At 38.0% G+C, this 9,042-nt stretch overlaps 1 pseudogene; it reads left to right on the top strand.

Moving 5' to 3' along the window:
- Window positions 1-4,636: 4,636 nt before the first annotated feature.
- LOC145773091 (U6 spliceosomal RNA) lies at window positions 4,637-4,737 on the top strand (annotated as a pseudogene).
- Window positions 4,738-9,042: the final 4,305 nt, after the last annotated feature.

The raw sequence follows: 9,042 nt of genomic DNA, 5'->3' as shown, positions 1-9,042 counted from the left end.
CTACAAGGTGGTGCTCTCGGAAGCAACAATCGGATTGTGCTGCTGTCATGCATTGTTTGGCAAATCCGAAACAATTTTCAAGTCCAGATGGCCGTTACACCGGATTTCAATGGCCAACTGAAAGCACATTATGAGGGAGAGAGAGAGAACTTTTATTTATTTATGAATAGTGATGAATGAGGATTCGTACGATTTCTTCATTTTTCACTTCAAGTATATTTTAGGTTTTGTAGGAACGTATCCAGTACAGTTTTATTAAACTGCAAAAAACAATAAATCTTTGAAAAAAGCAACCGCTTGTACCAACTCCGACCAAACTGTGATCCACCAATTACATCTAGAAAGCATTTGTTTCATCCGTCGCTAACAACGCCCACCCACGATGACGTAATACCACCAAAGTCGTCCCAGAGCAGTGAAATATGGAGTTTCGCCTGTGGTGGCGTTGCGGAACTGTCGTTTTGTATAAATTTCGCCCTAACCAGTCGAGCTTCGAGGTTAAGATTAAAAAGTTCGCTAAGCATAATTTTGCGCTAGAAAATGCTTAGAAAATTTACTATACTTGGGTCCAACCTGTCAGGGGCACTTTAAGATCAAGCGGCGCTGGATCTGCTCTCGGGGCTTGAGCAACGCATTTCAGGACTACTCTTTATTTAGCGGCACTTAGTGGATGAAATAATTTCCCGACAACAACAATCCCACAATCGAGAAAACTTTACTCTGTCAACCTCGGTAACCGGCCTTGCGTTAAAAGCCTCTACAAGTATGCGAAACTATCAGGAATAACCTTTCAAGCTTTGTCAGTCCGAAGATAAAGACTCAAAACCAAACCAAGACTAGACCTAAAATTTGTTTAGAACCAACCAAATGGATCAAATCAACCAGATCAATAAAACTTTTAACCTTGACAAGGTTTCAACATCAGGAAGTAAATCTCAGAGAACTGATTTGCAAAGTCGTTATTACCAGCCGTCCAGCTTGCAATGGCTCATAGCCAGGTTTTTAAGCAAAACTTCGCTCTACTTCTAGACAACGTCTATAAGAAAACAGCTAACTAAGAAAACAGTAGGATAATTTACTGCAGGATACTAAAATGCAACATATTAATTCCTAGATTCTTCAGAGGCCTACGTTGGTGTATCTTGTTGAGGCTAGTTGTTTAGACTGGCATAATTAAAAGGATTTTTTTCTACAAAGTAGCCTATTTGAACTTAAATTGTTTGAACTCATATTCTCTTAAAGATAAAATTTAGTTTGATGTAACCTATTACTAGCTATGCCACCAAAATGGAAGCCAGTCTACTTTATGATAATACTTTAAGTATATGTGCATTGTGCAGTAGTAAAACAATTTGTATTGCTGAAAATGCTTATTAATACATTTTTTGTCTTTTCCTTTATAATGCAGCCATAATGGTGCAAGAAAAGAGATGTCACCACATCATTACCTGACTTATCCTCAATGGGTTATGCAAGAAAGAACACAATTGGTGCCGTTTTTAAAGTCTTCGGTAGGACCCGACCTGGAATCGATTTCAAGCCTACCAGCACTAGCCCTGAAGCTGAAAGCGAAATGCCTTGGTCACTGCTCACTGAGCTGGGATTGTCGTCAGAATAAAGTAAACCTAAATGTGGTGAAGTAAGCTACCGTATTTACAGTAAAAAAAACATAATGTAAATGTTTAAGTTATTTTGGCAGCCGATTGTAGCATCGAATAGACAGCGATAGACACGTGTTTCGCCCATGAGGCTGGGCTCATCAGTATCGCACCGTATTCTTGCCACTTGAGTAATCGACCGCCGTTTTACCAGTCAGTTTAACTCTTATCTTTGTGGAAAGAAAGAGCCAACAAAACCAGCAGGTGCCAGGGGTAGGTCAATGTGAAGAAAGGCGTTCTTCCCGGCTATCAGCACAAGGCTGATTACTCACTAGCACAGCGAGCTGCAGTGACGCTTCGCTAACCAGAACGGTGTAGCTTCCACGCCAGCCATTGAGACCTCCAATTAAACGTTTAAGTTATTTTGGCAGCCGATTGTAGCATCGAATAGACAGCGATAGACACGTGTTTCGCCCATGAGGCTGGGCTCATCAGTATCGCACCGTATTCTTGCCACTTGAGTAATCGACCGCCGTTTTACCAGTGCCCAGCCTCATGGGCGAAACACGTGTCTATCGCTGTCTATTCGATGCTACAATCGGCTGCCAAAATAACTTAAACGTTTAATTGGAGGTCTCAATGGCTGGCGTGGAAGCTACACCGTTCTGGTTAGCGAAGCGTCACTGCAGCTCGCTGTGCTAGTGAGTAATCAGCCTTGTGCTGATAGCCGGGAAGAACGCCTTTCTTCACACATAATGTAAATATTGATTAATTCAAAGTAATTCAATTAAACCAAGGAGTTTTAAGGTATAGGCAATTTCTGTTTCGGTGATGTGAGACTGGATTAAGAGTAGATGAATATTGCTTTCAGTGCTGCAAGGTGAAACGAAGAACGGCCTAGAATGAAAAACATTTCTTTGAAGTTAATGCACACTCTTCATTGTTCGGCAGGTATTGTCCAATAGACCTTTTGCACATTCAAAATCACCAGAGCGTGACGTTTGAGTTACGCGGAGTCTGAGGGTTGAGAATCGCTTGTTTACTACGGTTTATGAAGGCGTTTCTTGTTATTGCAAGCAAGCGTGAGGTCGGTGGCAGGTGAAAGTAAATTTTTTGTGTTTATGAATTGTTGTAGATTATCGGCACACTTCAATTCTTGTTCGTTTTAATCATAGTGTTGGCTAACAGACTAGGAAAGGCAATTTAGGACGCCATTGTGAAGCGTGTGCATTTTGACGGGGAATTATGGACCACGATAGTGGCACCTTGTCTTGCAACATTTTATTTTCATTCTGCATAACATAATATGCAACGAACCAACCACATTTTATTGATGATACCAAGCATAGTCACTGGTATTTTCCTGTCGAAGATGTGAAATTGACAAATTTTTTTATGGTCCTCTCTACATGAATGCGATGGCGTGCAATACTTCGTTTATTCAACCCTTTGTCCTCACTCATTTGAGGCCTTCTGCCTAGGAACGGTGAGATATTCAAATGTAGACCAATACCATGTAGGCTAAGTCTTTTTCTATACCATAACAGCATCATGACGTGCAGTTCATTAGCAGCTATTTTCTGCTTCAAAAGGTGAAAAAATCCACTCCTCTGATATATTTCTTTGTCACTCACATTACCAGTGTACAACTGAAATACAAACATATTACTCCCATTTGGATCAACTCCCACTAATGACTATAATGTCTTTGCAGTGTTCGTACTTTTATAGTTCGAGTACGTTTGCGACTGACGGTGAAGTGAGGACAGTGTTTCGAGACGTAGGCCTACTTCACTGCAGTCGATGATGATCATGGTGCTTGGGTAGTCCTTTTAGAAGTCTGGCTTCATGGTTGCTATGATAACGTCACGATGAGGGAATATGTTCTTAAACCAATCAACCTTAAATACATGAGGTGCATTCATGAATGAAAAATACGATGTACAGTACAGTACGAATGCAGAACTAATACCAAACCTTGTGCTTTAAGTCTGTATAAAACAAACCCAGGCGAAGCTTCAACACCAGCAAAAATTCAATCTTCCACCGCTAATCTATGTAGATGCAGTGCTCCTGTAGCATTTTGAGGTATTTCGAAAGTAGCCTCGTCATTAAGTTCTGCATCAACATTTTGATTTGCATGCTTAGCTTTTGAAGCTGTATAATACAAGAAATTCTTCCTATCTTTGCCTGGCAAGATCGCTTCCAATACAGCAAAGAACTGGTCGAAGGTTTACACTTCTGTAGCCTAAGTTTACAACTTAAAAGAGTTTTATTTTCTGGCAAATTATACTGAAACACTGATGCACGCCTGTAAAGACCACAAAACAACAGCTAAAGCAAACGTTAAACAATTTATTCGCCTGCAAACTACGCCACTAACCCTATCGCACAGCATTGTGAACAGCGGCTGGTCGTTCACGACTCCAACGTCACGCTCTGTTGGTTTGTTATGCAAAAGGTCTATTGCCGAATGCAGAGCCACAAAGTATAATTTTGTAATTAACGGTTTTGCATAGACGGTTTGGTTGATTTCTGGTTTTCTTGTTTTCTTCTCTAATTGGGCTACTTTTGGGACATGTTGTTTAACTCTTTTCTCCAGACGTTGGAACATGAGGCCTACATATACCAAGTATCGCAGTGGCACTTGAATTGGTAATTTACGTTACTGTATTTTATGGTAGGCAAGCCGTCTTTGTTGTTAGAATAGAAAATCTCTTTAGTGATGAGAAAGATAAGGGGCTTTTCTCTTTTGACGGCATAAAACATTGGCTGACCGTTTTAGAAATGTAATTTTGTTTCCAGAAAATTCAAAAATCACATTTTTAAAACCGTCAACCAATGTATCTTTGCCATCAAAGTCTTAAAATTTCTTCGTTTATGTGAATTAGCCTACTCTGATCCATTCAATATTTACACACTGTTTCTCTTCTTCCCTAACAACTATAAGTACTTCACCACATTTAGCCTACTTTATTTTGACGATATCTCTTGAAGTCTTTGAAGAGTTAGAGGAAAAAACTGCAGTTTCGAGCTTCGGCAGTTAATATAGCCTACTAAAATTGGAACGATGCAGAAAAGATCAGCATGGCCCCTACACAAGGATGACACGCAAAATCGTGAAACGTTCAATATATTTCAAACAAAATTGCAGTTTCAAGCTATGAAAAACATTTTCGCAAGTTTACTGAATCTCACGTAGGCTATTCGATATGCATTGATACGTTTTAGCAATTTTCATTAAAAACGAAACTAAACAGGCACTAAACGCTGAGAAAGAAAATAGGCTATATAAAATTGTAGTTTTACAAAATGTAGATAAAGGAGTCTCAGAAATAGTAACCGTTTCCATATAGCTTCAACGTCTGCAAGGAGCCTATTGAAAGTAAGCAAAGAAGCCAAATTTAAAAACCCAACTTATTCAGACGAACCAGGGTGTGTGAAAATAAAAACTTTTTAAAAATTTACTACAGATATAAAATTTAAAATGGCTTCACTTTTCTGAAAAGACTCAACGTTTATGCTTTGGTTAAATAGAAAGTAGTTTTGTTGAACTGCCAGTGAGACCTACGTTAGTTAGGTAGTTATTGACATACATATTACATAGCAGGTTTGGATGGATGGTCGTTTGTTTTGGTTTGGATGCAAAAAAAAAGTTTGTAATATCGACTTTCGATGGTATATGCCAACTTTAGGGATAAATCTTAAATTTATCAACTTGGACGGCATTGCCTTACCTGATTTCAGAGATCGTTGTCGTCGTGTGAGCCTCTGGGGCCAAGGATCTATTCTTTTACCACCCCAGATTCACGATGTTCTCGGTCTAAGCTGAAAGGCTACTAGAGAGAAGACAGTTTTGGGTTTTATCATCCAAGGCACGCAGACCTTCCATTCCATTAGGTAGCTTTGTAAACTCAAAAATAGAACGATACAAGCAGGCCAATGTTGCAGGTGTCACTTAAGGACTAAAGTTGAATGTAAATACTGAGCAGAAGAGCAAAAGAAATAACCATCAAAGCAGTGTGATTTTTTCTTTGAATCTTGCAATCGTACAGTTAAGTGAAAGATTTAGTTGATATTTTGTAACGTTTTTAGAGCAAAAATTGAGCAAAAGTTACCAAATTAAAGCTGGAAATTTAAGTTTTTGATTAAAATTATGTTTCAGTCTCCATTTAGAAAAACGTTTGATTTGTGATTTATCTTAATAAGCTTAGGCTACAGAAAAAAGCATGGCGGCATAGGCTACCATACATACAGTCAGTAACGGATTTACCACTAGATCAGAAACACTGAAGCCTAAAGCCTCAAGATTTAAGGGCCTCAAACTTTAAATTAAACCACTTTTATTTAACAATATTTAAGCATAGCCTAACTGCAGACAGGACGCCACTATTTCGACCTTAAGGCTCAAACTTCCGGAGCATTATATTTGTAGAAACTTTTACTTGGTAACAACGTGAAATGCTCTGACAAACAGTTCTAATAAAGTTGGTATTTATAAAGAGGTCCTAATGCAAGTTAAATTTCCGGTGTGTTTATTTTTTTTACGGAAATTTAGTAGCCTATAGGCTAACACAGCCTACATTTTTAACTGTCAATTTGCAAATGGTTTAACTGTTGATATTGATTAAAAAAAGTATCTGCTAATTTTTAACCAACTGTGATTTTTTACACACCTCAAGTTGTGGACTAATACGCGCGTTGTTGCCAACATGAGACCAAACTACAGGCCTGCAGAAGAGAAGAGCATGTTTTGTTTCATAGGCTTAGGACCTTTATCGAATTATATAGTCTACAGCAAAACAAGTCAAATGACTTTCCCAAATGTGCAATCAATCTTTCGGCTATTTCTCAGCTTAATGGTTGCCAGATGCGCACGACCTTTTCAAGACTTAAAAACAAATGAAGATAAACTTTTTCATTGCTTAAATATTTTGTTTCCTTTGCCCTTCCAAGGGGCTCCGCTTTTCACCACCCTTGAGCACTGGCGGTGACTCTGAATGGATGTTTGGGGAGGTATCGAGCAGTTATTGACTTGATTTAATTCACTCACATGATTTGGCGCATGATAGATGGCACAGTTGCAGATAGTGTGATATGTGGCATTTTTCTTCTTGCCACACTCACAGATCGAGGATGGTGCACGTCATACTCTATTTGTGCATATTGGAGCAAAACAATTTGATGCTGTTGTGCAGGCGATTGTACCACGCCCAGGCTTTCTTGGCAAAAGCATTCCGGTTGGGTGGGGGCCACTGTCAGAGATGAAGTTTTGTGAAGTCCATAATATCTCAAAACAGGTTATTTGCACTAAGTAGCCTAGTCTGTGTATCAAAAGTGACAAATGAGGAAAATAAATTGTGATGAGATTTTGAATAATTTTGCTACGAGGAAGGCAAGAAAACATTTTTAAAAGTCAGTCTAAGCATTTTTGATGACAAAATAGTTCTTTGTTGTGTGTTAAACCAGACTATTTAGTAAGAACATATGTGGTAGGATCTATGATTTTATGCATTACTGTAGGCCATGTGACCAATATTGTTGTCAAGTAGCCTACACGCAGGCTATATAGTAGTTTAATAATTAGTTTGTTATTAGCATTTCTCATACTCAACACTTGCGTGCATACTTTTTGTCACCAATAATAAATTACTATGGCATGATGGCGTCAGTGGTTGTTTGAAAAACGCGTTCGAAGCTTCTACAAGTAGGTTATGCGAAACTGCCAGGATTAAGCTCTGCAAAAATCTTTCCTGGTTCGAGGATAGGCTAAAGGTTCAGTCAATCATGTCATTTTATCCCCTACCGTATAATGCATGCATGAATAATAAAACGAAGGCTTTAACCCTTACAAAGTTGGGCTCCCTGGAGTCTTGCTCAGTTTTTTTTGGGGGGGGGGGGCTGTCGATTCTTCTTATGCTTTAGGAGAGATATCTCTGTTATTTTTTAAGGTACGGTTTCAAACTTTGAGATTCACTTTGTAAAATTATTCACGCTGAGCATATCCGAAAATTAAAACTATGTGAATTTTAGAACTGCTCATAGACGTTGAAATGTTGAGGTGACTTATGACTTTTGGATTATTTTGCGATTAAAGCAATTGTAGCGTGAGTTTACACATTATTTTTTGGTAGAGTAATGAAGAACATGCATTGCAATGTAGTGATTAAATTTTTTTACATAATCTCAATTTGAATCTATATTTTTCATGCAAAATAATAACTTTTCCCACGCTCAAACATAAGCTCGCTCCTTGACTAAAAGAACAATGCTTCATCAATTACATGCAGTAATGAGATTTCTGAACGCGTGTCACACCAATTTGGATTATGATCTTGTGACCTCGGTTCCAAGAACAGCAACTCCTACGCTTTATTAACAAATGTAGACCAGCTGAAGAAGCAGGGTGGCGTTATCAAATATTATTATGTAATCCACGAAACGAATGGAAGATCATGCGACAAAAAACGCGGTTTAAATGCAATGTATTGTAGTTGCAACAGCGTCTCTCAATGTAAGTTCAATGTGAACTCGGCTACATACAAGGCTAGTACTAGAAGTAAGATTACCCGATAAAGTCGATGATGCTCTAGTCTACGTAAACAGAAGTCAGAAAGAAATTCAAAATAAAACAGTTACGGTTCATTAATTAACAGAACGTCACAACGCTTTTCGTCAAAAGGAAAATCTGTAATGCCTCGGGTCATTTTCTTGTGGATTCAATAAGCTCTCTAAGATTCATACGTCACACACTAAAATCCAAACAATATTTAGATTTATTCAAAGTAGTATTTATCATGCGTCAAATCATTGTGAACCTGGAGAAATACTTTACAAAGAATTAGACGCCTAATGGGCGTTTATGCGATAAAAATGTCAGTTTGGCAGCAAAATATTGATAAGTATTTCATCAATATTTCAATATTTATTTATAAGTATTTTTGATTTGGTTACAGTAATACCGGACTGCAGCAATTGGCACAAGGCTCTTGCAGCAACGTTTTTCAACTTGATTCAATGGTAAAGCAACCTGTGTTCTGTCAGGTTATGTACACACAAGTTCAGTAATATTTAGGAATATGCAAAGAGGCACATTGAAATTTCGACGTGGATTCAACAATGCAAGACGATGTAAACATGCGCGGGTTTGCAATTAGATTACTTCTCTTCTGTCCTTGTTTGTATAAAAGTCGTAAAATCAGTCGTTGTATCCGTACTAAAATTCAGCTTTGTTCAAACCGCATTATATTGCTATTTTCTAAATAGAAAATGGATTAATAAAATATGAATACAATACTGTTTCAGCATATAAAAATGCTGAATTTTACATCGAGTATTACGATTAGTTTTATGACCCACTTTTTATACAAAAAAAAGATAGATGATTTTGATAAGCAATCTGATTGCAAAACCGCGCATGTTTACAAGTATTCAACGTCTTGAT

This window comes from Aplidium turbinatum, chromosome 6, assembly GCF_918807975.1.
Source record: "Aplidium turbinatum chromosome 6, kaAplTurb1.1, whole genome shotgun sequence".
In the NCBI taxonomy this organism is placed as follows: domain Eukaryota; kingdom Metazoa; phylum Chordata; class Ascidiacea; order Aplousobranchia; family Polyclinidae; genus Aplidium; species Aplidium turbinatum.
This window is presented reverse-complemented; position numbering and strand designations above follow the sequence as displayed.